Source organism: Mandrillus leucophaeus, unplaced genomic scaffold (genome assembly GCF_000951045.1).
Source record: "Mandrillus leucophaeus isolate KB7577 unplaced genomic scaffold, Mleu.le_1.0 Scaffold135, whole genome shotgun sequence".
In the NCBI taxonomy this organism is placed as follows: domain Eukaryota; kingdom Metazoa; phylum Chordata; class Mammalia; order Primates; family Cercopithecidae; genus Mandrillus; species Mandrillus leucophaeus.
In genome coordinates this window covers 3162752-3170388 of record NW_012101310.1, presented here as the reverse complement: position 1 = coordinate 3170388, position 7637 = coordinate 3162752, and the positions used below count along the sequence as shown (strand labels likewise).

Here is a 7637-nt window from a genome sequence, read left to right as displayed (position 1 = left end):
TGGGAAGGCTCAGGATAAACCATCCCAGCTTGTCAGAGCCATTCAGGGACCACCTTGCCCAACACTCTCACTGGACTAAAGAAGTATAAACCCAAAGAGGGTGAGTAGTGGCATTCTCAGGTCACAAAGGAAGATAGTCTCGGAAACAGAAACCCACTCTCTTGACTTCCAAGATGGTGCTTTCATCCTATCATCTGCCCTAAGAGAAAGCAGAAGATCTCATCGGATACGGAAGCATGAGGAGCACAGGCAAGATGGGGTGGGGACTAAGAACCTAGAATGCAGTTTGATAGCCATCCAGTGAGTGGGTGAATCCTCCCGAAAGCAGTTCATAGGCAAACCTCTTTCAATTCAAATAAATGTCCCCCAAATCATCGTTTTGTTGGTTTGGATTTTGTTTTTAAACTGGTGCTTTGTTTTGAAACTCAAAGAAATGAACAAAAACATAAATATGTGATCCATGGACATCTCCAGGTGAGGCCAAGAGCAAAGAAGGGGAGGGTCAAGGGCAAACTGCAGGTCAACTCACCCACTGCAATGGAGGAGCTCCACTATGGGGTCTCCTGTATATTATATAAGCTTTCAGGTAAGATATTTTTATCTTAAAAAAGTTACATGGCTTAAAAATATAGTGTTTGAAAACCATACCTCTCATGTATCCTAACTATTTACCACAGGGATGAGGGAGAGGAGTGCTTGGTGGTCATGATCTTCAGAGGTTTTAGGGACCTGCCATCGAGATAAAGTCAGAGAATGTCACAACAGAAGCAGTCTTCAAGGTCACCTTTTCTCGCCCCTCTATTTGCTGATGAGGAAACTGGAGCCAGGGAGGGATAGCCAACAGTCCAAGGTCTTGGAAGTGTTGACTGTTAAGTGGGGACTGAAGTCAGTGTTTTTGATTTCCCAGCCCTGGGTACTTTCCGATGCACCTAGCAGCCCACAGTCTGCTCTGTGTTGGAGAAAACAACGCAAAAGGCTGAGTTCTATTTCAGGGGATCCCAGCGCGCCATTTATTTTCTCCTCAGATATGCTGGCATTCTCTATTTGCCAAAAGAGTTAAGTCTCAGAGAGGTTAAATAATTACACAAAGTGACTAAGCTGTGATCTAGGATGGACTCTAAATTCCTTGGAAAGATGTCCAGAGCTTAACCAAATTCTTGTCTCTGACTAGTCAGCATCCCAGAGCTGTTGCATTGTCATAAGCAGGACCCTGGCCAAGATGAAGCCTGAAAAGAGCCGGGTAGAAGAGGCAAACGATGTGGCGCTCTGCAGGGTGCAACAACTCTTTCTTTGCACCCAGCGTCTTATGAGAATACAGGTTAGACCTCATGGCTTTATCAAGAAATGAAGGAATTGTCAGGTTCCTCTTGTCACCCTGCAGATGTACAGTGTGTCAGCCCATGGGGCAACTCAGACCTGCTTTCCTCTCTGTTTCTTGACTTCTCATATTCTGCAAAAACACTGAGCTTCCTATGAGTGAATCCAAATGAATGAGTTTTAACTAAATGATCCTGAGAAACTGCCACCATCTTATATAATTTTATCATGTGCCTTTGGACTGAGACATTGGTGATGAATGTCTTTTAGCATCTAGAGGAAAACGTGTGAAGAAAATATTGGCATTCTCTATTTGCCAAAAGAGTTAAGTCTCAGAGAGGTTAAATAATTACACCAAGTGACTAAGCTGTGGTCTAGGATGGACTTTAAATTCCCTGTCTTTCTATGCTGGGAGTTCTTTTCATTCCACCATACTTCCAAAAAAAAAAAACCCTAAGTCTGAAGTGACAAATGGCCCCAGGCATATCACAGTAACATATAGGCGATAAGAGCATAGACTTCCAATAAGTCTATCTGGTTCTGGGACTAGCTGTGTGGCTCTGGATGAACCATTCATGCTTTCTAAGTCATCCTCATCTGCAAAATGAGAATGGTTCCCCGCTCATGAGGAAGGGATGAAGATTAAATTAAATACAATAATTTGGTCGGGTGTGGTGGCCCACACCTGTAATCCCAGCACTTTGGGAGGCTGAGGTGGGTGGATCACGAAGTCAGGAGTTAGAGACCAGCCTGACCAACATGGTGAAACCCTGTCTCTACTAAAAATACAAAAATCAGCTGGGCGTGGTGCTGCGTGCCTGTAATCCCAGCTACTCAGGAGGCTGAGGCAGGAGAATCCTTGAACCTGGGAGGCAGAGGTTGCTGTGAGCCGAGATTGTGCCACTGCACTCCAGCCTGGGTGACAGAGCAAGACTCTGTCTCAAATAAATAAATAAATAAATAAAATAAATAAACCAAACAAACAAAAAACAAACAAACAAACAAAATTCATATAAAGCACAGTGTCCCTTACAGTTATTTGATAAATGGTTACTATCATTACTAGTACTACGAGTATTACTACTAGAAGAGCAAACCTCCTCAAGTATACTGAATATTTCAAAATACTCCAGGGAGAAAGTCAAGAAAGAGTCTTTTTTTTTTTTTTTCTTGAGACGGAGTCTCGCTCTGTCGCCCAGGCTGGAGTGCAGTGGCTGGATCTCAGCTCACTGCAAGCTCCGCCTCCCGGGTTCACGCCATTCTCCTGCCTCAGCCTCCCGAGTAGCTGGGACTACAGGCGCCAGCCATCGTGCCCGGCTAGTTTTTTGTAGTTTTTAGTAGAGACGGGGTTTCACCGTGTTAGCCAGGATGATCTCGATCTCCTGACCTTGTGATCCGCCCGTCTCAGCCTCCCAAAGTGCTGGGATTACAGGCTTGAGCCACTGCACCCGGCCAAGGAAGAGTCTTAAGTCCAGAATTATTCAAAGCTCCAGGAAGGACTCTTCTCTACCGCCATACTTCTGGGAAAGTGACAATGCTCATGCTGGTTAATGTCATGGTTTAGGGCACTCACTGACATTGTCATGAATGTGCTTTGGAAAAAACAGACCCGCTAACTAAGATGTAGTAGGAGAAAACAGTGAAACCCAGCTCATCTCACCTCAGAAAGGAAGCACTCCATCTCACACCTGCCTGCACTGGTTCCTCTGTGATTCTGTGATCCCTGTACTTGCTCCTGCCATCCTGGGAAATTTCATGTTTGTGTGGGTTGGACCATGTCCTTGGCTCTGAGACAGAATTTTGCTTGGACACACCGAGTCTTGTACTGTACTGTGCAAATGTAGTCACAGGTATAGAGCATCTTGTGTCATTTTGTCATCTATTGCCTCTGATTCTTTGGAAAAGTGGGCCATGTGAGTGACTTGGGGTTAGATTAATTCAACTTTGGGAGGATGATGGAACTATAAGCACTCTAGGTCGGGGAGCTGCTCGGCCAGCATCTGCTCAAGGGACCATACTTCTTCCCAAGCACCTAACAGAGACCTTTCCAACCCAGAGCAAAATAAACAATTGGAGAGGGAGAAATTTTGATGGGCTAAACTGTAATGCCCAGTAGGAAGGTGATTTCATTTGCAGACTGTTACGCCCTAAACCTTCCTTGCCTCCTTATCCAGTTGTGTTGGCATGGTCCATCCTCAGCACCCTCAGCCTCCATCTCATTCCACTGCGCTCACTCAGCAAAACCACTGGGGGTGAGAGCCCACCAGCTACATCTAGTAGCAGTGCGACTTTAGATGTAAAGGGCTTAGAACAGTGCCTGGGGTGTGTTCAGCAATATCGTCGTGACTGCCCAGGATCTCTGAGAATTCAGAACCACAAGTTTCAAAGATTCCTCTCTCACCTCTTGGGAATCGTGCTTTCCTTCCCTGGAATGTTGGTTCTTCCAATTCCCAAATGTCTTTTCTAGTTTCTCCTGTTCCTGAAACCTCCAGTGTCCCCTGTTCTCTGTGCCCTTCAACTCATGACCTTGCCTCATCAGAAAGGAACTCTGTTGTTCACAGGGAATTTACAACCATCCCTTTTCTCTGTCCTCCCTGCTATGAAAGTGAGTACAATGTCCTTGTTCCTATCATGGCCTATCCCTTTTCATCTTCTCAAGCACTTAGTTCTTGAAATTCTCCCTCTCCTCCTCAGTCATCAGTTTCTCTCCCTCAATGGGCTCATTCGTACCGAAACTTCTCAACTCATAACTTTACATGTTCCATTCTCTCTTCACCCCATTCCCCCAGCCCAGTCACTGTCCCATTTCTCCACTGTCTTTCTCTATGAAATGTCAAAAGAGTTGCTGATAGTAAATTTATTTGCCTCACAGTTTGTCCTCAGTTCCTTCTTGTCCATCCTGTAGGTCTGTCTATTCATCTCTCCATTCGGTTTCTCTTATCACATAATCCTTATTATATGGATTAAAGTCCACCCTGATTCAGTATGACCTCATCTTAATTTGATTACATCTGCCAAAATCCTGATCTCAGGTAAGGTTCAGCAATTACGACTTCAACATATCTTTTATGGGGGTACAATTTAACCCATGACAATGGCCAAAAGAAAACTTCATTCCTATAACCCTCCACATACACCATTTCTCCTCTAGTTTTTCTTGTCATTGCTTCCCCAATTCTAGAGCCTTTACTCCTCTCTTCATCTTATCCTCCCTATCATCAGCAAGGCCCATCAGGACGATTTGCAAGCTTCATTTCACATCCACCCACTCTTCTCCATCTGTCCTGCCACCTCCCAGGAATGATGCCACCATCCCTCATCTGGCCTGCTGCAGCAGGAGGACCAAGCTTCCTGCTTCCACTCCTTACCCACTTCCGTCGACACTCTAGATTCTCTGCATAACACACAGAAAAGTCTTCTCCTAAAAATAGACATCTGCTCATTCTATGCCTCTCCTTAAAATCTTCCAAGGCTTCATATTACACTTACATACAAATGTAGGCTGGGCACAGTGGCTCATGCCTGTAATTCCAGCACTTTCTGAGGACAAGGCAGGCGGCTCACTTGAACTCAGGAGCTTGAAACCAGCCTGGGCAACAAGGCGAAGCCCCATCTCTACAAAAAATACAAAAAATTAGCTGGGCATGGTGGTGTGTGTCTGTAGTCCCAGCTACTCGGGAGGCTTAGGTGGGAGGATCACTTGAGCCTGGGAGGTGGAGGTTGCAATGAGCCAAGATCCTGCCACTGCACTCTACCCTGGGTGACAGAATGAGATCTCATCTCAAAAATATACACATATACAAATGTAAAATAATCTACAGGACGTTACACACCATGGCCCTGCCAGCTTCCCTCCCTCACACCACTTTTCCTTTGGCTCCCTACAGCCATAGCAAATTCCTTCTGTTTTTCTAGCATTCCCAGCTTATGTCTGTCTTACATCCTTTGCACTTACAGTTCCCTCTTTCTGGAACTCTCTGTCCTCAGATGTTTGCAAACCTAGATTCCTCTTAATCGTTTAGATTTTTATTGCAAGGCTTGCCTCCTGAGAGAGACCTTCTCTAATCACCCCATCTACTGTAGGCTCCCCAACATTCTCTATCACATTATTGTATTTTCATCAAGGGCATGTATCATCCTACAAAACTATTTTGTTCACCTACTTGGTTATTGTTTATTGTCCATCTCCCTTCTTACACCTTCCACAAGAGGGATACCCTGTACCTACAGCAGTGCTGGGCACATAGGATATACCTATTGATAGTTGCCAATGGATTAATGGACTAAATGAACTTCTTCTCTTGATATTATTAAATTCCTGTCAACTGCCTAAGAAAACTTTATAACATAAAAATACAACTTTAAAACTAATTTGGCTGCACGCAGTGGTTCACGCCTGTAATCCTAGCATTTTGGGAGACCGAGGCAAGTGAGTCACTTGAGGTCAGGAGTTTGAGACCAGCCTGAACAACATGGTAAAACCGCATCTCTACTAAAAATAAAAAAATTAGCTGGACGTGGTGGTGGGTGCCTGTGATCTCAGTTACTTGGGAAGCTGAGGCAAGAGAATCACGTGAACCTGGGAGGCAGAGGTTGCAGTGAGCCAAGATTGTGCCACTGCACTCCAGCCTAGGCAACAGAGTGAGACTCTGTCTCAAGTAATAATAATAATAATAATAATTTCAACCAATAATGTGCTTATATGTAGTACAACCTTAACAGAATAAGGAATTTCTTTACCTGAATAATATCAATTGCAGTAATAATAATAATAATAATAATTTCAACCAATAATGTGCTTATATGTAGTACAACCTTAACAGAATAAGGAATTTCTTTACCTGAATAATATCAATTGCAGTAATAATAATAATAATAACAGTAGCTATAATAGTTACTATTTAATACTAAGAGTATTTATGAGCCAGAGCCTGTGCTTTGTAATCACTACCTCATTTAATCTTCAGAAAACTTCTTGAGGTGTGCAAGAATATCCTTTATATTACAGGTGAAGAAACTTGAGTCTCAGAGTGTTTAGGATTCTTATTCCCTTTCACTTATCTCATGAATAGAAAACCTAAGACTCACATACAGACTTTTCACGGCTTTAAGAAAGTCCACACTTTTAACCGTAATGTAATACCACCTTACACTCACCAGTATGGCTAAAATTGAAAAGACTGGCAATACCAAATGTTGGTGAGGATGTGGAGCAACTGGAACTCTCACACACTGCTGGTGGGAATGCACAATGATAAACCACTTTGAAAAGCTTGTCTGTAGTTTGTTCTGAAGATGAAATATTTCAGTTCTCTATTCCAGCAATTCCAAACCTAAAAATTTACCCAGGAGAAATGAATATATGTCCGCCAACAGACATGTGCAAGAATATTTATTGCAGTTTTATTTAAAATAGTAAAAGAATTGAAAATAGCCAGAATGCCCATCAAATGGCGACTGAATAAATCTTCTGTGGCATATTTACAACATACCACATAAATACTTATGTGAAAAATTATGTGAAATATTTCAAAAAGTGTGAACTGGTGACAGATGTAACAATATGGATGACTGTCACCAATACACTGTTAAGTGAAAGCCAAACACACACACACAAAAACGCATGTCATATGGTTTCATTTGTAGGAAGGCCAAGACCAAGTTCTTTTGAAAGAAGCTCAAAAAACAAGCAAACAAAAATTAGGCCAAGCTATTTGATACTGAAAAGTCAGAATAGTAGTTTCCTCTGGGGGTTAAATTTAGACTGGGGAGGAACATGAAGGAAACTTATGCGGTGATGGAAATGTTCTGTATTTTTTTCTAGGTGCTGGATAAGGGGGAGATGGATAGTTGAATACATAGGAAAAATCCATTAAATTATATACATACGATTAATACACTTTATATATTTTAGTATTTAGGTTTACCTGTTACAGGGCAGGTGAGTCACCAAATTGGGGCTTAGCCTGGGAAGGTTCTTAGCGTTGCTCAGGAAAGAATTCAAGAGCAAGCTGATGGTAGAAGGAAACAGCTTTATTGAGGTGGCAGTGCTACAGCTCTGTGACTGCTCCTGCAGAATGGGGCTACTCCTTGAGCAGTGCACTGGGAGTAGCACCTCAGGGGCAGTTCTGCAGTCAGATTTATATCCACTTTTAATTACATGCAAATTAAGGGGCAAGCTATTCAGAAATTTCTAGAAAAGGGAAGGTAACTTCCAGGTCATTGCCATGGACAGGGGCAATAACTTCTGGGTGTTGTCATGGCAATAGCAAACTGTCATGGCACTGGTGGGCATGTCTTATGGAGAAGTCCTTTCAGTG

At 43.0% G+C, this 7637-nt stretch overlaps 1 protein-coding gene across 1 annotated transcript in view; it reads right to left on the bottom strand.

Moving 5' to 3' along the window:
• The window catches only part of LOC105534456 (protein shisa-6 homolog), a 179427-nt gene that overhangs the window by 25955 nt on the left and 145835 nt on the right, over positions 1-7637 (bottom strand). The gene's annotated exons all lie outside the window — the stretch shown is intronic.